The 25,663-nt window shown below is 39.4% G+C and overlaps 1 protein-coding gene and 1 pseudogene across 1 annotated transcript in view; one reads left to right on the plus strand and one right to left on the minus strand.

Annotated features, from left to right (window-relative positions):
- RNF121 (ring finger protein 121) overlaps positions 1–25,663 on the minus strand; it is an 88,102-nt gene that overhangs the window by 25,216 nt on the left and 37,223 nt on the right. The window lies entirely within an intron of this gene.
- LOC122912629 lies at positions 16,841–17,611 on the plus strand (annotated as a pseudogene).

Consider the following 25,663-nt stretch of genomic DNA (forward strand, 5'->3'; position numbering starts at 1 on the left):
AAAAGTTGATTGCTTAAAAAGATTAAAAAAACAATAAACCTTTAGCCAGACACAAGAGAAAAAGAAGACACAAAATTAGAAACAAAAAAAGAAGTTAACAACCAATACCACAGAAATACAAAGAACTGTAAGAAATTACTACAAAAAATTATATACCAAAAAACTGGACAACCTAGAAGAATTAGATAAGTTCCTAGAAACATATAATCTTTCAAAACTGAACTGGCAGAAACAGAAAATCTGAGCAGATTACTAGTAATGAAATTGAATCAGTAATCAAAAACCTCCCAACAAACAAAAGTCCAGGACCAGATGGCTTCACAGGGGAGTCCTACCATTTAAAGAAGAGTTAATACCTATTCTCTTCAAACTATTTGAAAAAGAAGAAAAAAAAGAAAAGGAGAAAAGAAAACGAAGGAAAGGAAGGAAAGCTTCCAAATACATTCTATGAGGTCAGCCTTATCGTGATACAAAACCAGACAAAGACACTACAAGAAAACAAACAAAAACCCAAACAAACAAACAAAATACCTACAGGCCAATATCCCGCATACACATAAATGCAAAAACCCTCAACAAAATATTAGCAAACCACATTCAACAAACATTAAAAGGATAATGCATCATGAGCTGGTGGGACTTATTCTAGGGATGCAAGGATGATTCAATATTCAGAAATCATATTCCACATTAACAAAATGAAGGATAAAAATCATACAATTATCACAACAGATGCAGAAACAGCATTTGATAAAATAATATCCATTCATGACACAAACTCAGCAAAGTAGAGGTAGAGAAAATATACCTCAACATAATAAAGGCTTCACGAGAAAAACCCACAGTCAACATCATACTCGACAGAGAAAAACCAAAAGTTTTTCCTCTATGATCAAAAACAAGACAAGAATGTCCACTCTTGCCACTTTTATTCAACAAAGTACTGGAAGTCCTAGCCACAACAATCAGGCAAGAAAAAGAAACAGAAGGCATCCAAATTGGTAAGGAAGAAGTTCAACTTTGTTTGCAGATGACATACCAGTATACACAGAAAACCCTAAAGATTTCACCAAAAAGTTTTCAGATTTCAGATATAAGATATCACCTATATTAGAAATAATATATGCATTCAGTAAAGTTTCAGTATACAAACTAATTTATAGGACTCTCTTGCACTTCTTATACACTAAAAATGAAGTAGCAGAAAGAGAAAATAAGAAAAAGTTCCATTTGCAATGGTACCAAAAAGAGTAAGATACCCAGGAATAAACTTAACTGAGGAGATAAAAGACCAATACTCTGTTAACTGTAAGAGACTGATGAAAGAAACTACAGATGACACAAATGGAGAGATATTTCATGCTCATGGATTAGAAGAATTAATATTATTAAAATGCCCATACCACCCAAAGCAATCTACAGATTCAATGTAATCCCTACCAAAACACCAACAGTATTTCTCGCAAAACTACTAAAATTTGTATGGAACTGCCAAGACCCCAAAGAGCCAAAGCAATCTTGAGAAAGAAAAGCAAAGCTAGAGGCTTCATAATGCCAGGTTTCAAGATATACTACAAAGCTATACTAATCAAAACAGTATGGTACTGGCACAAAAACAGACACATAAATTATTCCAATTTTGGTATATGTGCTGCCAAAATAAGCACAGTAGACACATAAATCAACAGAACATAAAAAAGAGTTCAAAAATAAACCCATGTTTATATGGGCAATTAATCTAAAACAAAGGAGGCAAGAATATACAAAGACAGTATCTTCAATCATTGGCACTGGGAACACTGGACAGCTACATGCACAAGAATGAAACTGGACCACTTAAACTACAAACAAAAATTAAAATAAAATGGGGTGCCTGGGGACGCCTGGGTGGCGCAGTTGGTTGGACGACTGCCTTCGGCTCAGGGCGTGATCCTGGAGTCCCGGGATCGAGTCCCACATCGGGCTCCCAGCTCCATGGGGAGTCTGCTTCGCTCTCTGACCTTCTCCTCGCTCATGCTCTGTCTCACTGTCTCTCTCTCTCAAATAAATAAAAAAAAAAAAAAAAAATGGGGTGCCTGGGTGGCTCAGTGGGTTAAAGCCTCTGCCTTTGGCTAAGGTCATGATCCCAGGGTCATGGGATCGAGCTCCGTATCCAGCTCTCTGTTCAGTGGGGAGCCTGCTTCCTCCTCTCTCTCTGCCTACTTGTGATCTCTGTCTGACAAATAAATAAATAAAATCTTAAAAAAAAAAGAACGCAGGGCGCCTGGGTGGCTCAGTGGGTTAAGCCGCTGCCTTCGGCTCAGGTCATGATCTCAGGGTCCTGGGATCGAGGCCCGCATCGGGCTCTCTGCTCGGCAGGGAGCCTGCTTCCTCCTCTCTCTCTGCCTGCCTCTCTGCCTGCTTGTGATCTCACTCTGTCAAATAAATAAATAAAATCTTTAAAAAAAAAAAAAAGAACGCAAAATGGATTAAAGACCTACATAAGACTCCTAAAAGACAACATAGTAACTTTTTGACATTGGCTTTAGCAGCATTTTTCTAGATAGGTCTCTTCAGCCAAGAGAAACAAAAGCAAAATTAAACTCTTTGGACTACACCAAAATAAAAAGATTCTGTAGAGCTGCACCTGGTGGCTCAGTCAGTTAAGTGTCCAACTGTTGGTTTCAGCTCAGGTCATGATCTCAGGGTCCTAGGATCAAGCCCCATGTCAGGCTTTGCACTCAGCACAGAGTCTCTGCTGGAGACTCTCTCTCTGTCCCCCTGCCTTTGCTCCTGCCCCTGCTTGCTCTCTCTCAAATAAATAAATGAAATCTTAAAAAAAAAAAAAAGCTTCCATAGAGCAAATAAAACAATCAACAAAATAAAAAGGCAACCTACTAAATGGGAGACAGTATTTGCAAATGATATATCCAATAAGGGGTTAATATTCAAAATACATAAAGCACTTCTATAACTCAAATAGCAAAAAGCAAATAATCTGATTAAAAATGGACAGAAGACATACATGAAAAGATGTTCAACATCACTAATCATAAATACAAGTTAAAAAAATAAATGCAAGTTAAAACCACAGTGACATATTATCACATGCCTGTCAGAATGGTTAAATCAAAGACATGAGAAATGAGAAGTGTTAGCAAGGATATAAAGAAAAAGGAACCCTATACACTGTTGGTGGAATGTAAACTGGTGCAGCTACTATGGAAAACAGTATGGAGGTTCCTCAAAAAATTAAAAATAGAACTACCAGTAATTCCACTATTAGGTATTTACCCAAAGAGAACTGAAACACTAATTTGAAAAGATATATGCATCCTTATGTTTACTACAGCATTATTTACAGTTGTCAAGATATGGAAGGAACACAAGTGTCCATTCCCAGATGAATAGATAAAGAAGATGTGGTTTACACACTGGAATATTACTCAGCCATAAAAAATGGGAAACCTTGCCATTTGTGACAATATGGATAGACCTAGAGGGTATTATGCTATGAATTCAGACAGAGAAAGACAAATACCACGTGATTTTACTTATATGTGGAATAAAAAAAATAAAACATACAAACCAACAAACAAAAAGCAGAAACAGACCCATAAATAGAACCAACTGAAGGCTGTCGGGGGAAAGATGATGGGGGAAAGTGAGTAGGAGTTACAGAACACCAGTTATGGAAAGAGTAAGTCATGGGGATAAAATGTACACCATATATAGTGGTTGGGAATATAGTAAGTGGTATTGTATTATGTATGGTCACACGCTTGTGGTAAGCATGGCACAACATATAGATCTGTTGAGTCAATATGTTGTACACCTAAAACTGATGTAAAATCATGTGCCAACTATACTTCAATTAAAAAAAAAAGTCACCAAAACTTCTAGGGGGAAATATGTGGTGGGGTCATTGCAATTTCTTTATAAAGTTTAGTTTGTCCTTTCCAGAAATGATAAATGATCTAAAACACAAACCAAGGATTTGAGGTCACCTTCAGGTACCTGGACACACTCCATTAGGTTGGCATAAAAGCCAGATTCTGTTCAGGGCCTAGAAAGCAGTGCCTGACCAGGGGCCAAGCATGGGGGCAAGTGAATGGAATAGCTTCCCATGTGAAAACTGGTAAGTTACAACTTGCCCTAATTTCTTTATTTCTACTGCAGTATTTATTATCATTCTGCTTAATAAGTAAATTGAAGCTTCTTCATTAAGGAAGGCATTTTTAGTGGCAAGCTTGGCGATTTGTAAATTGCTGAAAGTTACCTAAGATTTTCAGAACAATGTCAGGGATGCTGGTGCCATCTGCTGGCGACATGTTATGCAGCCACATTAAGTTCAATAATTTGCTCAAGTGTTTGTGCCTGATGCTGTCACAAAGTAATGGGAAGCTTTGGCCCTAACTTCACTCCCAGGATTTGGGATGGTGAGACAAAAGCATAAACTGAGCAGCCGTCGAGTACAAGCGGTGAAGCATTAAGTACTGACATGAGAGTTCAGAGGAAAGACAGCAGTGTGAGCAGGAGCCATCAAGAAGACTGCCTAAAAGCAGCAGAACTCTGGCTGGTTCTGAGGGGGCTTGGATTTGACCAGCTGAAGAGGGAAACTGCAAGCCATTTGCCTTTCTTTCCCTGAGTCTACAAATACAAAGCTGAAGTGAAGACTAGCCTGAAACTTGTTCATTGATTCATTCTGCAAACATTTACATAAGGACTATCCCAGCTTCTCTGATCCAGAAAGTTAAGAATAGATGCATGCTACCTTATCTCTCCACAAGACTATACAGCTGAAATGATAATGTTAGGCACTAACAATAAGAGCTAGACTGTATTTAAATAGACTGTCTTTCAAATTTTTTTCACCTCAGAAACTGTAATTCATGAAAAAACAGAAAAGAAGTCCCATATCACATCCTCCCCAGGGCACCAGCTCCCCTGCTGGTCTGCTCACGCTTGGCACTTTTGTCTTTCAGGGTTCTCACCACTATTGTATTGCCCTATGTTGCGGGGGCAGTGATCACCCACCATGCTTGGCTGAAAACGAAAATAAAGGATGAACTGAAAACTGCATGTCCAGCTACTAGAGCAAAGTAAGAGACTCGCAGCTAACAGAACAATCAGTTTGGAAAAAAATACTGATAAATGGACATTGGTCAACTGAAGGAAGGTGTTTAGGATATGTTTCACAGCTCTGGTCAATATTTTCGTGAATAATTTTGTTGAAAATACAAAGGATCTTCTTACCAAACTGTGGACAGCAAAAAGTTTAGGAGCTGGAGAGAACAAGGCAGCAAACAGAACACAGAAGCAGCAAAATAAAAAATGAATAAAGTCTGTTTCTAGAGTTCTTCTAGCTCTAACACTGTATGAGTTACTAAGCTGAAATGAAAAACCAAAACTATATGAGGAAACCCAACCAACTACCCAAGTATAGAATGGAAAATGAGTGGCTTAATAGCAGTTTATGTGAAACAGATCTAGGGGTCTCAGTTGACCACAAATTGCCAGGAAATGTATGCCAGCAGGGCCACTGACAAAAAAGCTAAGGCAACCTATGCTGCTTAAGTAGGAATATGCCCAGAATGAAGGAGGCAGCAGTTCTACTGTTCTCTGCTCTGTCAAAGCATTCTTAGGGCTATACAATTAAGTCTTGGGACCACACTGTACAAAGAACATTGACAAAGAAACATGGCCATAAGGGAGTAATCAGGATTACAAAGGGTCTAGAAACCAAGTTACATAATAAACAGCTGAAGGCCCTAGGACAGCAGACCTGGAGAACTACAGGGAGGCAGAGATGCTACCTTCAGTTATCTGAAGACTGTCCAGAGGCCCAGTAAGGAGATATATGCAGTGTAGTTCTTGTGACCAAGTATGACCCCACATATTGCTAGAATACTCTACAGGGCAGAAACTTGGGTTTTCAATTCCGCTCTATCATACTCCTAGCAAACTGTCGACCTTATCACATGAGGCAGACCATTCCACTGCTAACAGATATGCTAGATAATTCTTCCCTGATGCTGACCTGAAAAATCTGCCTTTGTGTACCCTCTGCCTCTGGGTCCAACTATGGTCTTTCAGAGAGTTACACAGTACGTTTACTTCCTGTTTCTTATGACTACTCTTCTAATACCTAGAATTTTGTCTTTTCCTCTAAACCATCTTCTCTCCAGGCAAGAGTCAGCCCAAGTAATAATTTAACAAACACTTACTGAGCCCTTACTGGACATCATAAGAACTTGTACATCTGCTAAGAACTGCAGATTCCAGAGATAAAAAACTAAACCTCCTCAAGAACTTAAGACTACCAAGAGAAAAAAAAAAATTATAATGCAGTATGATAAGTGCTATAAAGGAGTAAGCCCTGGTAGCCAAGAAAGTGGAGGAGAGGCTTTCAGTCCACAAGGCTTCAAGAAGAAAGCAATCTTTGACCTCTGAACTGATGGCCTAGTAGATGTAAGCAAAAGCATCATGATGAGTGAGTGTTCAGGATAAGGGAACATGGTATTTCTGACAAAGTACAAATAAGGAGGGAGGTGTGAGAAATGAGCCAAGAGAGCAGGCAAGGCTCAGAGAAGGCTGATGTATGCATTACACATACAGAAGTTTTGATTATAGTCTGGGAGAAAAGTTTTTCTTTTGCATAGGAAGTGGGTTACCATCCTTTACCATCTTAGATGGTATTCTCTAGTCACATTTCAGTAATCCTCTTAATGTGTTTGTCTAAGAAAAATCTATAGTAAAGATTTCTAGGTAGGAGATTTTGCCACTCATCCATTCCACAAGGGAACAGCAGTTCAGGGGATAGGAGCTGGAAAAGATACAGTTTTTGGTAACAGAGATGATGAAAGCTTCCCCTTGGAGATCTTTAAAAATAGGACAGATACTTTTCCAGGCATAAACTTACTCCTTCCCTGAAAATCCCTGCGGGAGCTAAGAAACAAGTAATATTAGACTCTGAACAGATGATGAAAACTGTGTGACAGAGAAGCTAAAAAGCAAGCTGGGCCTAGGCTAGGTTTCCAATCCAGATCTTTTGTCTCCAAGTCCTGCCTCTCTGGTACCATTCACTTCTGAGTTTGTGATAAAACCCTGGAAAAGCTGAGGAAGCGGTATAATGTAGATATTAAAGGGGTAGAGAAGGATGGAGCTGATCAAAAGTCACTGAAGAAGGAAATATCAGGGGAGTTAAAAACAGAAGTAACCATGGCAGAAACTGACAATATCCTGGAGCTTTTGAGAAACCTCAAAAAATGGCTGAGTGCACTATGGAGTATTATGCCTCCATCAGAAAGGACGAATACCCATGTTGTAGCAACATGGATGGGACTGGAAGAGATTATGCTGAGTGAAATAAGTCAAGCAGAGAGAGTCAATTATCATATGGTTTCACTTATTTGTGGAGCATAACAAATAGCATTGAGGACAAGGGGCGTTAGAGAGGAGTAGGGAATTTGGGTAAATTGGAAGGGGAGGTGAACCATGAGAGACTATGGACTCTGAAAAACAATCTGAGGGGTCTGAAGTGGCGGGGGGGTGGGAGGTTGGGGTACCAGGTGGTGGGTATTATAGAGGGCACGGCTTGCATGGAGCACTGGGTGTGGTGAAAAAATAATGAATACTGTTTTTCTGAAAATAAATAAATTGAAAAAAAATAATGTTAATAATTAAAATTATGCCTGACAGGAAAAAAAAAAAGAAAGGACGAATACCCATGTTGTAGCAACATGGATGGGACTGGAAGAGATTATGCTGAGTGAAATAAGTCAAGCAGAGAGAGTCAATTATCATATGGTTTCACTTATTTGTGGAGCATAACAAAAAGCATGGAGGACATGGGAAGTTAGAGAGAAGGGGGTTGGGGTAAACTGGAAGGGGAGTGAATCATGAGAGACTATGGACTCTGAAAAACAATCTGAGGGGTCTGAAGTGGCGGGGGGGTGGGAGGTCGGGGTACTAGGTGGTGGGTATTAGAGAGGGCATGGATTGCATGGAGCACTGGGTGTGGTGAAAAAATAATGATACTGTTATGCTGAAAATAAATGAAAAAAAAATGGCTGAGTGCTCATATGAGAAGAGCACTTAACCAAGAATCAGATTTTGGATTTATGTCCAGCTCCCCAATTTAATGGTCATGTACTCTCAACAAGTCTCTGCAGTGTCTTGCACTTTGGTTTACTACTCTGAACAATGGAGTTATATCCCTATCCTGACCACCATATAAAGCCACTGTGAGGTTCCAATGAGATATCAGACAGAGATCACAAGTAGGCAGAGAGGCAGGCAGAGAGAGCTCCAATGAGATATCAGACAAGAAAAGTATTTTTTAAAAATATCAACAAATTGCAACTATAAGCAGCTTAAGGTAGTGTTACTACTGTTGTTATTACTGAAAAGAACAGTAACCTGAATTTTATTTTTTTTTAAAGATTTTATTTATTTATTTGACAGAGAATGATCACAAGTAGGCAGAGAGGCAGGCAGAGAGAGGTGGGGGGGGGGGGGGAAGAAGGCTCCCTGCTGAGCAGAGAGCCTGATGCAGGGCTCAATCCCAGGTCCCTGAGACCATGACCTGAGCCGAAGGCAGAGGCTTTAACCCACTGAGCCACCCAGGTAACCCCTGAACTTTAAATATAGAAAACAGCAGGACCTTTTGCTCCTCTATAGCAGTTAATTTAGATGAAGTTCTTTTAATGTGAAGGATGGACTTGAACTCCTAAGTTACAAAAAGATGTAACTTTTCACTTTTCACAGTGAAACCAGTGGACGGGTATACTTGCTCATAATCAGCCTAATGGCTGGCAGCATCCATGCTGCTCTCTGCCAGTGCTTCTCATAGGGTGGATTTCCTCCCCAGGGGACATTTGATGAAGTCTGGACCCATTTTTGGCTATTATGATCAGGAAAAGAGATGCTAGTGGCATCTAGCAGGTAGAGGCCAGGCGTGCTGCTAAACGTCCTCCAATGCACATGGCAGTCCCCCATGATAATAAAGAATCATCTGGCCCAAAATGTGAATAGTCTCCCTATTGAGAGACTGGCTAGGAGAATAGAACTAGTGTTTTACCACTCAGGATTCATGTGTGCCCACTGAAAGGCTGGGCTGCCAACTAGCACGAGGGAAAAACAGAAAATTTCTTTCAGTTTGAGAGAAACAGAGCCTTATCAATTAATTCCATCATTTCTCAGCATGCCCATAAGAAGCTTTTTTTTTTTTTTTAAAGCTCTGATAGCTAATCTCATGTTTCTTGTTTCATGTTTCTACTACCTGACAATCGTCCCAGTGTCTCTCCTTTACACAACATTCTCTGAGGAACCATTTTGCTTTGATTCTTTTTTATTCCCATTCTTCACTCTGTAGACATTTAATGTGTTTAATATATTTTTGTTTGTATCTGTTCTTACAAACTGTATTTTTTGTGTATGTATTTTGATTTATTAGTTGGCACTATATCTTTCTGTTTCTTACTTTTTAGATCCACAAGTTGTTACAAGTAAAGCTAAAGTGTTGCTTTAACTGCAATGCAGAGTCCTGATATGCAGACACCACATTTTACCTATTTATTCAGATACAAATATCCAGACTGCCTCCAACTCTTCAATTAACTGCCATAATTAACATTTAAATCAATACCTTCTCACATGTCCCTTTAGGATATGTCACAAGATATGTATATATTCCATCTGACTGAATACTCCCAGGCTGCTCTCCATAATACCTGCCCCAGCTTCATACCTACAAAGAACAGACAAAAGTTCCTAAAGCCTCTGATCCCTGCCAGCAGTTGCACATATCTAGCTTGTTAGTCTAGAATATCAATCATCATCAGTTTTAATTATTACTAATCTCCTATTCTGCTATCAGTTGACTTTGCCTATCCTACCCTTTACAAAACAAGTCCCCTTAATCCCTTTATTTATTTATTTATTATTTATTCAAAGAGGGACACAGCAGGGTGGGAAGGACAGATAGAGAGAGGGAGAGAGAATCCCAAGTAGACTCCATGCCCCAGCATGGAGTCTGACATGGGGGCTCAACCCCACAACCCCAAAACCACAAACCAAGACAAACTCGAGTCAGATACTTAATCGACTGAGCCGCCCAGGCACCACCCGTAATCTTAAATAATCAAATTTATCAAAATTTTATCTTATTTATCCACATAATTTTTATTAACTTCTTTTTTTTGCCTTTCATAATTAGAACTTTAATCTATCCTTAGTCCCCTTTGTATGACATGTGATACAGGAATCTAGTTTTAATATTTCTCCATTTGGTGAGCCAGTCTTCTCAATACAATTTACTTAACAATGAATATTTCCTTCACTGATCGGTGGTTACACTTTTATTATCTTTTTTTTTTTTCCTTTTTAAGATTTACTTATTTGAGGGGTGCCTGGGTGGCTCAGTGGGTTAAAGCTTCTGCCTTTGGCTCAGGTCCTGATCCCAGGGTCCTGGGATCAAGCCCTGCATCGGGCTCTCTGCTCAGCAGGAAGCCAGCTTCCTCCTCTCTCTCTGCCTGCCTCTCTGCCTAGTTGTGATCTCTGTCAAATAAATAAATAAAATCTTAAAAAAAAAAAAGATTTACTTATTTGAGAGAGAGAGGGAGAATAAGTAGGAGGGGCAAAAGGGGAGAGAATCTCAAGTAGACTCTGGACAGAGTACAAAGCCTGACACAGGACTCAATATCACAACCCTGGGATCATGATCTGAAATCACGACCTGAGCTGAAGCCAAGAGTTAATACTTACCTGACTGAGCAACCCAGGCTCCCCTATACTCTTATTGTATACTAAGGTCCTATTATACAGGGATCTATCTGTCTCTGAGATCTGAGATCTATTTGTCTATTTTTATGGTATATCTTACTATTTGAAAAGGCAAGTCTTTGTCTTGGGAATTGCTTTCCTTCTCTCTTTTAAACTTCAAATAGAGGGGGGAAATGAGTTAATCAGAATCTCTAATGAATATTCCCATCATTAGTCATGCATGGACCACTTTTAATTTTTAAAAATTACTTTTAATTGTGGTTAAAAACTCATAAAATTTACCATCTTAACCATTTTTTAACAGACTTTTTTTAAAAAAGATTTTTATTTATTTATTTATTAGACAGACAGAGATCACAAGTAGGCAGAGAGGCAGGCAGAGAGAGGAAGGGAAGCAGGCTCCCTGCTGAGCAGAGAGCCTGATGCGGGGCTCGATCCCAGAACCCTGGGATCATGACCTGAGCCGAAGGCAGAGGCTTTAACCCACTGAGCCACCCAGGCACCCCCCATCTTAACCATTTTTAAATGTATGGTTCAGCAGCGCTAAGTAATATTCCCACTGCTTTGTAACAGATATCCAGAACTTTTTCATCTTACAAAACTGAGACACTTCTATGCCCTTTAAATAACAACTCCCCACTTCCCCCCTCTGTCCCAGCTCCTGATAACCACCATCCTACTTTCTGTTTCTGTGAATCAGACTACTCTAGGTACCTCATATAAGTGGAAGACAAATAAAAGCATTTGTCATTTTCTGACTGGCTTATTTCACTACACATAATGTTCTGAAGGATCACCATGTTGAAGCATATAACAAAATTTCCTTCCTTTTTTAAGTTAAATTATTTTTAATAATATCATAACTACTAAACCCATCACTCAACATAAAAACTGGAACATCTAAAACTACTTACATCTACCTATGTGCTCTTTTCTAGCCTATCCTCCATCTTCCATCCAACATCACCCTTATCCTGCATCTTGATTTTATCATTCCCTTGCTTCTTAAAATACAGTTATATTATGCATTTACATATTATTAAAAGATACTCTTTAGTTTTCATTGTTTTTAGCTTTCTATGAAAGGTACCAGGTTATGAGCAGCCTTCTGAATCTTTTTTCACTCAATATTAAATTGCTAAGAGTATCCTTACCATTACTTTTAACTACAGTTAATTATTTTTTGTGTTGTTTTATATATTTCATGTTGTATGTATGGTAACATAATATTCCATTGGGTGAATACAACAAAGCTTAACTTATCCAGTCACCTATACTTGGGTACTGAGTCATTTTTAAGTTTTTGCTATTATAAATAATGTTGTTATGAAAATTCTGGTACATCTCCCTAGTGTGCATATGCAAAACTCCAAGATCAAAATGAAGAGGCAACCTACTGAATGGGAAAAGATATTTTCAACTGATATAGGGGTTAATATCCAAGATATATAAAGAATCTATACAGCCATACACCAAAAAATAATAATGAAAGAATCTGATTAAAAATGGGCAGGGGAGGGGCCCTGTGTGGCTCAGCAGAGTGAGCATCCCACTCTTGGTTTCAGCTTGGGTCATGATCTCGAGGGTCCTGGGACTGAGCCCCACTTTGGGCTCCCTGTGCTGTGAGAAGTCTGCTTCCCCCCCATCTCCTTCCCTCTGCCCCTCACCCCACTCCTGCATACGTGCACAGGCTCTGTCTCCCTAAAATCAATAAATAAATCTTCAAAAACGGGCAGAGAACCTGAATAGACATTTTTCCAAATAAGATATACAGATGGCCAAGAAGTACATGAAAAGCTGTTCAACATCACTAATCATCAGGGAAATGCAAATCAAAACTATAGTAAGATACGACCTCACACAGAATGGCTAGTATCAAAAAGATAACAAGCCTTAGTGAGGATCTGAAGAAAAGGGAAGCCTGGTATACTATAAATTGGTATAGCCACTGTGGAAAACATTGTGGAAGTTTCTCAAGAAATTTAAAATAGACTCCACTACTGGTTATTTCCTGCCCTGCGCCCCCTGACCCCAGCAAAAGAAACCATTAATTTTGAAAGATATGTGCAATCTCTAGGTTTTTTGCAGCAATATTTACAACGGTTAAAATATAGAAGCAACCTAAGTATCCAGTAATAGATGAATGGATAAAGAAGATGTGGTATATGTGTGTGTAATACTATACAGCCATAAATAACAATGAGATCTTGCCATTTGTGACAACACGGATGGACCTAGATAGAGCCTATCATGCTAAGTGAAATAAGTCAGAGAAGACAAATACCTTGTAACTTCACTTACATGTGGAATCTTAAAAAAAAAAAAAACACACCCACCAACACATATGAACAGAGAGAAACAGATTCATAAATACAAGGAGTAAAACAGTTAGCTGCCAGTGGGGGAAAGAATTGGAGGATGGACAAAATAGTGGTAGGGGATTAAGAGGTACAAACATTCAGTTATAAAGTAAGTCAGGAGATTGAAAAGTACAGCACAGGGAATACAATTAATAAGACTATAATAATGTACTGTGACAGATGGTACATATACAAATACAATGATACACTTATCGTTATACACTGTATAATGTATGGAATTGTTGAATCACTATGTTAAACACCTGAAAATAATACAACATTCTGTATCAACCATACTTTAATAAAAAATTCAAGGAAACTGAAATAGCAAATACAAAATCTAGTCAACAAATATGAACAAGTAATAGAAGAAACCAAATTACTACTAAGCATGAAAACATGCTCAACCTAATTCAAAAAGTAGTCAATAGCTTAGATATTTAAAATATCTAAGACTGACAAAGGAAAGAGCAAGAGAAGAAGGGAACACAGAGGAAATACAAAAACTACCATAAAACAAGTAACAAAATGGAAATAAGTATATACCTATCAACAATTACTTTGTTTTTTTTATAAGACATTTTAAAGAATTTTTTATTTAAGTAATATCTACACCCAGCAAGGGGCTCAAACTCACAACCCTGAGATCAAGAGTCGCACAGTCCTTTGACTGAGCCAGCCAGACACCCCTATCAATAATTACTTTGAATGTAAATGGACTGAACACTCCAATCAAAAGACACAGGATGACAAAACGGATAAAAAAACAAGACCCATCTATATGCTGCTACAAGAGATAAATTTCCGACTTAAAGACAAATATAGAATGAAAGTTAGGGGATGGAAAAGCATTTTTCATGCAAATGTAAGTGAAAAGAAAGCCAGGGTAGCAGTACTTTTATTGGACAAAGTAGACTTTAAAACAAAGACTGGGGGCGCCTGGGTGGCTCAGTGGGTTAAAGCCTCTGCCTTCGGCTCAGGTCATGATCCCAGGGTCCTGGGATCAAGCCCTTCATCGGGCTCCCTGCTCCGAGGACAGCCTGTTTCCTTCTCTCTCTCTGCCTGCCTCTCTGCCTACTTGTGATCTCTGTCAAATAAATAAATAAAATCTTAAAAAAAAACAAAGACTGTAACAAGAGATAATTAAGGACACTAATAACCATAAAGGAGACAATCCATCAAGAAAACATAACAATTGTAAATATTTATGTACCTGACTAGGAGCACCCGAATACATAAAGCAGCTAATAACACCTAAAGGAAGTAATTGACAGTAATATAATAATAGTAAGGGAGTTTAACAACCCACTTACATCAATGGATAGATCATCCAAGTAGAAAATCAACAAGGAAAGAGTAGCTTTCAATGACACATTGGGCCAGATGGATCAAACAAATATATTCAGAACATGCCGTCCTAAAATAACAGAATACACATTCTTTTCAAGTGGACATGGAACATTCTCCAGAACAGATCACATATTAGGCCACAAAACACATCTTAACAAATTTGAAACAAACTCACAATGGATTAAGGATCTAAATGTGAGACCTAAAACCATAAAAATCCAAAAAGAAAGTATAAGCAATAATTTCTCCGACATCAACCACAGAAACATTTTCTAGATCTATCTCCTGAAGCAAGAGAAACAAAAGCAAAAATAAACTACTGGGACTATATTAAAATAAAAAGTCTCTGCACAATAAAAGAAACAACAAAACTAAAAGACAATCTACTGAATGGGAGAAGATGATGAACTATGACTTCACACCTGTCAGAATGTCTAAAATCAAAAGCACAAGAAAGAACGAGTGCTGATGAGGATGTAGAGAAAAAGGAACCCTTGTGCACTATTGGTGGGAAGGCAAACTGGGGGTAACTACTGTGGAAAACAACAAGGAATTTCCTCAAAAAATTAAAAATATAAATACTGTATGATCCAGTAATTCCATTCCTGGGTGTTTACCCAAAGAAAACAAAAACACCAAATGGAAAGATATATGCACCCCTATGTTTACTGCAGTTATTATTTACAACACCCAAATTATAGAAGCAGCCCATGCCAATCAATACATGAATAAAGATGATGTGATGTATACACACACACACGTATATACATACACACAAAGGAACATTACTCAACCATAAGAAAATGGGATCTGCCATTTGTAACAACATGGATGGATCCAGAGGGTATAATGCTAAATGAAATAAGTCAGTCTGAGAAAGACAAATACTGTATGATTTCCTTCATGTATAATTTTTAAAAATGAACAAAGAAAAAAAGAGACAAAAGAAAAACAGACTTTTTAGAGAACAAACTGATGGTTACCAGAGGGGAGGTGGGTGGGGGGGATGGGTGAAATAGGTGAAGGGAATTGATATTACACTTACCGCAATGAGCCTGAGTAATGTATGGAATTGCTGAATCATTATATTTTACACCCGAAACTAACGTAACACTGTAATATTAACTACACTGAAATTAAAATTAAAAAAAGAAAAGTCTGGTACTGACATAAGTATAGTCATATAGTCTAATGGAAAAGAACTGAGAGTACAAAAATTAATGTATGCATATATATTCAACTGTTTTTTATAAGAATGACTAATCATTCAATGGAAAAAGAAGTTTCTTCAAAAATGGTGTTAAGACATGCAAAATCCACATGCAAAAAAATGAGTTAGACCCTTACCTCACACCATTTACAAAAAGTAACACAAAATAGACCAAAGATCTCCAAGTAAGAGTTAAAAATATAAAACCCTTCCAAGAACACATACAGATAAAACTTAATAGTCTTGGATTTGGCAAGAGATTCTTAGATATAACACTAAAAGCATGAGCAACAAAAGAAAAAATAGGTTTAAGAGCACAAAACTGGAACAAGTAGTAAATAAACCATAGAGATCTAATGCAAAGTATAATGCATATAGACACCAATACTGCAGTCTAATCAACAGGCTTGCTAAGAGACAAAACTTTAATTATTTTAACCACTAAAAAGGATAATTATGTGATGTGACAAAGGAGCTTAATGCTGTTATAATGGCAATCATACTGCAAAAAATAAATGTGTCAGTTAAGATGTTGTACACCTTAAATATACCCAGTGTCAGGGGTGCCTGGGTGGCTCAGCCATTAAGCATCTGCCTTCTGCTCAGGTCATGATCCAGAGGTCCTGGGATCGAGTCCTGCATCAGGCTCCCTGTAGGGAGCCTGCTTCTTCCTCTCCCTCTGTCACTCCCCCTGCTTGTGCTTGCTCTGTTTCATGAGTAAATAAAATCTCTAAAAAAAAGTACTCAATGTTATACGTCAAATATATTCATTAAAAAAGAAAAAAAGATAAACTGGACATCAAACTTAAAAATGTTTATGCATCCTCTTTCCCATCCTGCAAGATGGGGAATAAAAAGAACAAGTGTTGAGAAAAAAAATTTGAGATGCCAGATACTAAAGAGAAGAAAACTGAAACCAAGAAGGATGATGCTGGTGGCAAGGTTAAGAAGGGTAATAACATCATGGGGCACCTGGGAGGCTCAGTCATTGAGCATCTGCCTTCAGCCTGGGTCATGATCCCAGAGTCCTGGGATCAAGCCTCGCATCAGGCTCCCTGCTCAGAGAAGCCTCCTTCTCTCTCTTCCACTCCCCCTGCATGAGTTCCTTCTCTCGTTGTGTCTCTCTGTCAAATAAATAAAATCTTAAAAAAAAAAAAAAAAAAAAGGGTAACCTCATGGCTAAGATGCCAAATGGAAAGCCCCACTGCAATCAAAACCCTCTCCTAGTCAGAGGAATTGGCAGCTATTCCTTATCCGCTATGTATTCCAGAAAGGCCATGTACAAGGGGAAGTATTCAACAGCTAAGAAAAGAAAGAGAAGATTCTTGCTTCTGTCACAAAATCAGTTGGTGGCGATAAGAATAGTGGTACTGGAGTGGTTCACCTTCACAAAACGCTGAGGTATTATCCTACTAAAGATGTACCTCAAAAGCTGTTGAGCCACAGGAAAAACCTTTTAGTTAGCATGTAAGAAAACTGAGCTAGTGTCACTCCTGGAACCATTCTGATCATCCTCACTAGGCACCACAGAGGCAAGAGGGTGGTTTTCCCGAAGCCCCCAAAGCCTCTAGGCCAGGGCTTGTTATTTGTAACCAGACCTCTAGCCCTCCATCAAGTTCCTCTGTATAGAAAACACTAGAAATTTGTCATCGCCACCTACACCAAAATTGGTATCAGTGTATGAAAATCCCACAATGTCTCACTGATGCTTACTTCAAGAAGAGGCTACATAAACCCAGACACCAGGAAGGTGGTATCTTCAACAGAGAAGGAGAAATATGAGATTACAGAGCAGTGCAAGGCTGATCAGAAAGTTGCGGACTCGCAAATTCTGCCAAAAATTAAAGCTGTTCCTCAGTTTCAAGGCTACCTCCACTCTGTGTTTTCCCTCACAAATGGAGTTTACCCTCACAAATTAGTGTTCTAAATTTCTAACAAAGACCCTAATTAAATAACAGATCCATTAAAATGTTTATGAACCAAAGGACACTATGGAGAAGGTAAAAAGGCAACCCACAGAATGGGAGAAAGTATTTATAAATCATACATCCAATAATGGTCTATTATCCAGACTATATAAAGAACTCTTACAATACACACACACACACACACACACACACACACACACACCAAAAAACAAAGGAACAAACCAAAAGCAGTTAAAAAATGGGAAAAGAGGTGGAAGATATACATGTAGCCAATAAACACATCTTTTTTTTTGTCAATAAACGTATCAAAAGATCCTCAACATCGTGAATCATTAGGGAGATACAAACCAAACCACAATGAGATACTACTTTATGCCCACTAGGGTGACTATATGAAAGAAGAGAGAGAGAGAGAGAGAGAGGGAGGGAGGGAGGGAGAAAGGGAGGAAGGAGGAAAGAAGGGAGGGAGGGAGGAAGGGAGGGAAAGAGAGAGAGGGAAAGAAGAAGGGAGGGAGAGAGAGGGACAAGAGAGAAAGTGAGGGGAGGGAGGGAAGAGAAAAGGGAGAGGGAAGGAGGGAGGGAAAAGAGACCAGAAGAGAAGAGATGCAAAGAACAAGTGTTGGTGAGAACGTGGAGAAACTGGAACCAATGCACTGTGGGTTGCAATGTTAAATGGTATAGCTGCTATGGAAAATTGTTCTCAAAAAGTTGAACAGTTCTACTCCAGGGCATACCCAAGAACTGAATACAGGTGTTCAAATAAGAGCTTATAAAGAATGTTCACAGCAGCATTTTTCACAATAACCAAAGGGTGGAAACAACCCCAATGTCCATCAACTGATGAAGAGGTAAACAAAATGTGGCATATCCATACAAAAAAGTATTATTCAGCCACAAAAAGGAATTAAAATTGTACTGATACTGCAATACTACTGAACCTAGAAAACATCATACTATGTGAAAGAAGCCAGATAAAAGGCAACATATTGTATAATTTCATTTATATGAATATCCAGGGACGCCTGGGTGGCGCAGTTGGTTAAACGACTGCCTCCGGCTCAGGGCGTGATCCTGGAGTCCCGGGATCGAGTCCCACATTGGGCTCCCAGCTCCATGGGGAGTCTGCTTCTCCCTCTGACCTTCTCCTCGCTCATGCTCTCTCTCACTGTCTCTCTCTCTCAAATAAATAAAATAAAATCTTAAAAAAAAATATTTATATGAATATCCAGAATAGGCAAATATATAGAAAAGAGATTTTTGCCAGAACCTGGTGGGAGGGGGAAATGGGGAGTGACTGCTTAATGGATATGGGGTTTCCTTCTGGGGTAATGAAAATGTTCTAGAGCTAAATAATGGTTAATGGCTGCACAGCACTGGATGTGCTAAATGCCACTGGATTATATACTTTAAAATGGTAGAATATCCGTTTTTAAGGTTTTTCTTCTTTTTTTAAGATGTATTTATTTGCGAGAGAGTGTGTGTGTTCATGAGTGGGAGGGGCAGAGGGAGAGGGAGAGAAATAATCTGAAACAGACTCTGTGCTGATCGTGGAGCTGACGTGGGGCTTGATCTCATGATCTGGAGATCACGACCGGACCTGAGAAAGTTGGTCGCTTAACGAGCTGCGCCATCCAGGCGCCCCATAAAATAGTGACTATTTTTATGTGAATTTATTTCTGTCAATAAAAAGAAAATTCTATTGTTCCACAGAGTATCTTAAAACTTTTACATCTTGAGCTTTGTTTTTAGGGGTGGGAGCAACAATAGTCACTACCATTAGTTTTAGAGTTTACAAAACACTTTGCCATAGAATCTTAAATCATCTTCACAACCCATGAGGTATATATCACCCCAACTTAGAGATAAGAAAAACAGGCTCGAGATATAAAGTCACATAGCTAGGAAGTGAGACAGCTGACGGATCAAATCAGACTAGGCTGGCTCCACTGTATCATACTGCCTACAAGCCAAACAGCTTCAGTTTCTGGTAAGCTTGAAAAAGGACAGGATAGGACAGGATAAGAAAGGACAGCTTATTGCATACAAGCATCTTGGGCAAATTTTCTTCTTCCAAAGTTAGTGTTTTAATTAAAGTAGTAAAAATATTCATTGTATACAAGTTAATAAAGATTTTAAAAAATAATCTAGGTCATTATTTTATAAGAGTGGAATAAAGCAGATATTACAGATTTCCTTTCCCAATTTTTTAAAGATATGGCTTTAAGTTGCTCAGTGCAAGGTATTTATAATGTTGACATGTTTGCTCACCAGTGAAGTTCACCATAATGCTTACAGGGCATGGCAGTAAAGTAATGGGATAATTGTGCATGCTCCTTATATAACTAGCTTCACAGTCATATATATTTTTTTTAATTTTTAATTTTTTATAAACATATATTTTTATCCCCAGGGTACAGGTCTGTGAATCATCAGGTTTACACACTTCACAGCACTCACCAAAGCACATACCCTCCCCAATGTCCATAACCCCACCCCCCTTCTCCCAACCCTCCTCCCCCCAGCAACCCTCAGTTTATTTTGTGAGATTAAGAGTCACTTATGGTTTGTCTCCCTCCCAATCCCATCTTGTTTCATTTATTCTTCTTCTACCCCCTTAAGCCCCCATGTTGCATCTCTGCTTCCTCATATCAGGGAGATCATATAATAGTTGTCTTTCTCTGCTTGACTTATTTCGCTAAGCATGATACGCTCTAGTTCCATCCACGTTGTCGCAAATGGCAAGATTTCATCTCTTTTGATGGCTGCATAGTATTCCATTGTATATATATACCACTTCTTTATCCATTCATCTGCTGATGGACATCTAGGTTCTTTCCATAGTTGCGCTATTGTGGACATTGCTGCTATAAACATTCGGGTGCATGTGCCCCTTCGGATCACTATGTTTGTATCTTTAGGGTAAATAGCCAGGAGTGCAATTGCTGGGTCATAAGGCAGTTCTATTTTCAACATTTTGAGGAACCTCCATGCTGTTTTCCAGAGTGGTTGCACCAGCTTGCATTCCCACCAACAGTGTAGGAGGGTTCCCCTTTCTCCACATCCTCGCCAGCATCTATCATTTCCTGACTTGTTAATTTTAGCCATTCTTACTGGTGTGAGGTGATACCTCATTGTGGTTTTGATTTGTATTTCCCTGATGCCAAGTGATATGGAGCACTTTTTCATGTGTCTGCTGGCCATCTGGATGTCTTCTTTGCAGAAATGTCTGTTCATGTCCTCTGCCCATTTCTTGATTGGATTATTTGTTCTTTGGGTGTTGAGTTTGCTAACTTCTTTATAGATTTTGGACACTAGTCCTTTATCTGATATGTCATTTGCAAATATCTTCTCCCATTCTGTCAGTTGTCTTTTGGTTTTGTTAACTGTTTCCTTTACTGTGCAAAAGCTTTTGATCTTGATAAAATCCCAATAGTTCATTTTTGCCCTTGCTTCCCTTGCCTTTGGTATGTTCCTAGGAAAATGTTGCTGCAGCTGAGGTCGAAGAGGTTGCTGCCTGTGTTCTCCTCAAGGATTTTGATGGATTCCTTTCTCACACTGAGGTCCTTCATCCATTTTGAGTCTATTTTCGTGTGTGGTGTAAGGTGATGGTCCAATTTCATTTTTCTGCATGTGGCTGTCCAATTTTCCCAACACCATTTATTGAAGAGGCTGTCTTTTGATTGGGGCATTTAGCCCATTAACATTCAGGGTAACTATTGAGAGATATGAATTTAGTGCCATTGTATTGCCTGTAAGGTGATTGTTAATGTATATTGTCTCTGTTCCTTTCTGATCTATCACTTGCAGGCTCTCTCTTTGCTTAGAGGACCCCTTTCAATACTTCCTGTAGAGCTGGTTTGGTGTTTGCAAATTCTTTCAGTTTTTGTTTGTCCTAGAAGCTTTTAATCTCTCCTTCTATTTTCAATGATAGCCTAGCTGGATATAGTATTCTTGGCTGCATGTTTTTCTCGTTTAGTGCTCTGAATATATCATGCCAGCTCTTTCTGGCCTGCCAGGTCTCTGTGGACAGGTCTGCTTCCAATCTAATATTTTTACCATTGTATGTTACAGACTTCTTTTCCCAGGCTGCTTTCAGGATTCTCTCTTTGTCACTAAGACTTGTAAATTTTACTATTAGGTGACGGGGTGTAGACCTATTCTTATTGATTCTGAGGGGCATTCTCTGAACCTCCTGAATTTTGATGCTTGTTCCCTTTCCCATATTGGGGAAATTCTCTCCAATAATTCTCTCCAGTATACCTTCTGGTCCCTTCTCTCTTTCTTCTTCTTCTGGAATCCCAATTATTCTAATGTTGTTTCGTCTTATGGTATCACTTATCTCTTGAATTCTCCTCTTGTGGCCCAGTAGCTGTTTGTCCCTCTCTTGCTCAGCTTCTTTATTCTCTGTCATTTGGTCTTCTATATCACTAATTCTTTCTTCTGCCTCATTTACCCTAGTAGTGAGAGCCTCCATTTTTTGTTGCACCTCATTAATAGCTTTTTTGATTTCAACTTGGTTAGACTTTAGTTCTTTTATTTCTCCAGAAAGGGCTTTTATATCTCCCGAGAGGGTTTCTCAAATATCTTCGATGCCTTTTTCGAGCCCAGCTAGAACCCTGAGAATTGTCATTCTGAACTCTAGATCTGACATATTACCAATGTCTGTATTGATTAGGTCCCTAGCCTTTGGTACTGCCTCTTGTTCTTTTTTTGTGGTGAGTTTTTCCACCTTGTCATTTTGTCCAGATAAGAGTATATGAAGGAGCAAGTAAAATACTAAAAGGGTGGCAACAACCCCAGGAAAATATGCTTTAACCAAATCAGAAGAGATCCCAAATCGTGAGGGGGGAGAAAGGGAATAAAAAGAGGTTCAGAAAGAAAGAAAGAAAAAGAAAAAAGAAAGAAAGAAAGAAAAGAATTTTAAAAAGAAAACGAATAAAGTATAAAAAAGAGAAATATATATATTAGATAAACTAGTTAAAAACGTTATAAAAGAAAAGGGTAAAGGTTAAAAAAATTTTAGCAGAAGAAGAGAAAAAAATGAAAAAGAAAAAAAAATTAAATTAACTGCAAGACTAAAGAAGAATCATAGGGAGAAAGCCATGAGTTCCGTGCTTTGCTTTCTCCTTCTCTGGAATTCCGCTGCTCTCCTTGGTATTGAAACTGCACTCCTAGGTAGGTGAACTTGGTTTTGGCTGGATTTCTTGTTGATCTTCTGGGGGAGGGGCCTGTTGTAGTGATTCTCAACTGTCTTTGCCCCAGGCGGAATTGCACCGCCCTTACCAGGGGCCGGGCTGAGTAACCCGCTAGGGTTTGCTTTCAGGAGCTTTTCTTCCTGAGCGCTTTCCATAGAGTTCCAGAGGACGGGAATACAAATGGCGGCCTCCTGGTCTCTGGCCCCGGGCCCCACTCCTCAGTGCGCCCTCAGAGAACAGCGCCCAGTAACTCCTGTCTACCTGACCTCTCGCCGTGCTCCAAGCTCACCAAGCCTGCGACCGGTTCAAGGTAACCCCGAGCTGTGAGTTGTTGGCTCTGTCTCTGTAGCCAGCTTCCCCGTTCTAATACCTGTAAGCTCTGCGACACTGAGACATCCCCGATCCTTCTGTGACCCCGCGTGGGCTTCACCCTGGTTTAGCCTCTGGAACGATGTCCCTCAGCGGAACAGACTTTTAAAAGTCCTGATTTTGTGCTCCGTTGCTCCGCCGCTTGCTGGGAGCCAGCCCCTCCCCCGGGGGTCTATCTTCCCATTGCTTTGGATTCACTTCTCCGCCAGTCCTACCTTTCAGAAAGTGGTTGTTTTTCTGTTTCTAGAATTGCTGTTCTTCTTCTCTTCGATCTGCCGATGGATTTGTAGGTGTCTGCAATCTTTAGATAAGCTAGCTAGCTGATCTCCTGCTAGCTGAAGTAGTCTCAGCCTGCTACTTCTCCGCCATCTTAACTCCTCCTCATATTTCCTTTTAAGAGTTAACTAACGAATGACATTATCAGTGGTTTTCCAGCACTATGATGACTCCTACATATGCTCCTGAGAAGCAGAGAGGTCAGGGTTATCCCACCCTGTATCAATCAGAGCGGCCTCTTAATTATTTTCCATACTGGGTTTTTCCTTAAGATACTATTTGAAGAAAGTATTCCACAGTTTTTTGAAGAATACTTATTGAAAACTACTAAAGTACATATCTGCATCCTCACGTCCTTTAGAGGTTTTTAAAAATCTTTGCAGATTAGCCAACATTGTATAATTAAGATGATCTCTAAATACCAGCACAGAAATGCCAATGGTGTTCTCATTCTACTCTTGGCTTATGAGTGTTCTTACCTTTCCAGGCTCAACTCAACCATCTCGGTAATCCCCACTCTATAGAGTACGCACTATAATCACACATTGACAAACAAGTGACTTATCTCAGATAACAGGGCAAAGCATGACCAGGGTCTAGACATGAAGCCCCACCTTGGGGGGGCTAAACCTGCTGGATGGTCTCCAGCTCAAAAACTCTTGGTGTCATGTGGTCCTTCAGTGCATTGTGTCCTGAAGGTACAAATGTTTCCATTTGTGGTGCATACCAACACTTGAACTGGCTATAAGCCAGTAATGTTCGGAACTTGTGTCTGCTCAAGGTCGAAGATTATCCTCTCTTCCTCCTATGCTCTAGGTTATCCCTTGTTCTCTTGATGGAAAACCCTTTCCAGGAGCAACATATGGTAAAATAGAAATTATGCAATATGAAACAGAAGACCTGGGTTCAAATCCTGGTTCTATTAGTATTCCCTTCATGCCTCAATTCTCTGGGCCTCAGTCTGTTCACAGTACTTACCTCATGGGCTACTAGGAGGATTAAATGACATAGTGCAGCAGTTCACATCATGTGGGCTACACAGCCCTGGGCATGTCTGATCATATTATCAGAGGTCTGAAAAAGCATATACTAGAGAAAAAGAACCATTTAGGGATGAAGAATAAAAACCCTGAAGTAAAACTGTCTGGGTTCATAATAGTTTCATCACTGGAGCAAATTACTTAGTCTTTCTGTCTCAGTTCCTTATTTGTAATTGGAGAAAATATTACCTTACTGGATTACTACAAGGATTAGCTGAGCCCACAGTTGTGAAATACTTAGAACACTGGCTGGCATTAAGTGAAAATTCAATTAATGTTAGCTATTGTTGCTACTATACATGCACTTGTATTTTCTTTTTTTTAAAAGATTTTATTTATTTGACAGAGACAGATCACAAGTAGGCAGAGAGGCAGGCAGAGAGAGAGGGGGAAGCAGGCTCCCTGCCAAGCAGAGAGCCCGATGTGGGGCTTGATCCCAGGACCCTGAGATCATGACCTGAGCCGAAGGCAGAGGCTTTCACCCACTGAGCCACCCTGGCGCCCCACACTTGTATTTTCTATGCAAAGTATTACCACGTAGGTGTTTGCCAAAGTTGATACTAAAAAAGGGTTGTTAGCTTTGTAAAGGTTAAAAACTTGTAAGATGATAGTTAAAAAAAAAAAAAAAAATCCAGTACACTACACCTGTCATGTCCTAATCCAGAGTGGCTGAATCTATGATTTTAATCTTCTCAAGCTTACTGAGACTTGTTTTGTGGCCTAATGTATTTTCTATGCTGGAGAATGGTCCGTGTGCACTTGATAAGAGTATATATTCTGCTGTTGTTGGGTAGCATGTGCCCTGTATATCTGTTAGAGCTAACTGGTTTATAATGCTGTTCCCTCTACTAATATTCTACCTGGTTGCTCTATCTTAGTGAAAGTCAGGTACTGAACTCAGAGAGAGAGAGAGAGAGAGATCACAAGTAGGCAGAGCAGCAGGCAGAGAGAGGGGGAAGCAGGCTCCCTGCCGAGCAGAAAGCCTGATGTGGGGCTAGATCCCAGTACCCTGAGATCATGACCTGAGCTGAAGGCAGGGGCTTAACCCACTGAGCCACCCAGGCGCCCTCTTGTAAATTTTTTTGATTTAAAGTCTATTGGTCTGGGACGCCTGGGTGGCTCAGTTGGTTGGACGACTGCCTTCGGCTCAGGGCGTGATCCTGGAGTCCCG

Source organism: Neovison vison, chromosome 7, assembly GCF_020171115.1.
Source record: "Neovison vison isolate M4711 chromosome 7, ASM_NN_V1, whole genome shotgun sequence".
NCBI classification, from domain to species: domain Eukaryota; kingdom Metazoa; phylum Chordata; class Mammalia; order Carnivora; family Mustelidae; genus Neogale; species Neogale vison.